Consider the following 596-nt stretch of genomic DNA (forward strand, 5'->3'; position numbering starts at 1 on the left):
ATATATAAAACTTAATTTATTCCTCTGATGGCTTGAAGGATGTCACATGATCCTTCGAGAAATATTTTTATTATTACCAATATTGAAAACAGTTGTGCTGCATAATACTTTTGTGGAAACCATGATCTTTTAGGATTCTTTGATGAATAGAAAGTTCAAAAGAACAGCATTTATTAAAAACTAAATTTGTAACAATGTAAAAGTCAATCACTTTTGATCAATTTAATGCATCATTGCTGAATAATTGTATTAATTTCTTTTTTTTAAATTATACTGACCCCAAACTTTTGAATGGTAGTGTAGTATTATAGTGTTTTTTACTCATTTCGGAGCTTGCCAGCCCCAGTTCCTATTTACTTCTAGGAATTAGGGCTTCTAGGAACTTGAGGATGCATAAATATGACAGAATTTTCCTTTTTGGTTGAACTATTCCTTTAACATCTCCTGACCCCCAGTTCTAGGGGCAAACAAAAAATGAGAGACAAAACAAAGCAGACAAGGTACATGAAAGACTGGAGGGACAAACAAATACACAGTGAAAAACAGCTGAGTGAAGACACGCACTCACACACACACACACACACACACACACACAC

At 33.7% G+C, this 596-nt stretch overlaps 1 protein-coding gene across 1 annotated transcript in view; it reads right to left on the reverse strand.

Annotated features, from left to right (window-relative positions):
- Nucleotides 1-596, reverse strand: part of LOC107708061 (uncharacterized) — a 48,678-nt gene that overhangs the window by 10,304 nt on the left and 37,778 nt on the right. The window lies entirely within an intron of this gene.

Source organism: Sinocyclocheilus rhinocerous, unplaced genomic scaffold (assembly GCF_001515625.1).
Source record: "Sinocyclocheilus rhinocerous isolate Xijiao unplaced genomic scaffold, SAMN03320098_v1.1 scaffold1243, whole genome shotgun sequence".
Lineage (NCBI taxonomy): Eukaryota > Metazoa > Chordata > Actinopteri > Cypriniformes > Cyprinidae > Sinocyclocheilus > Sinocyclocheilus rhinocerous.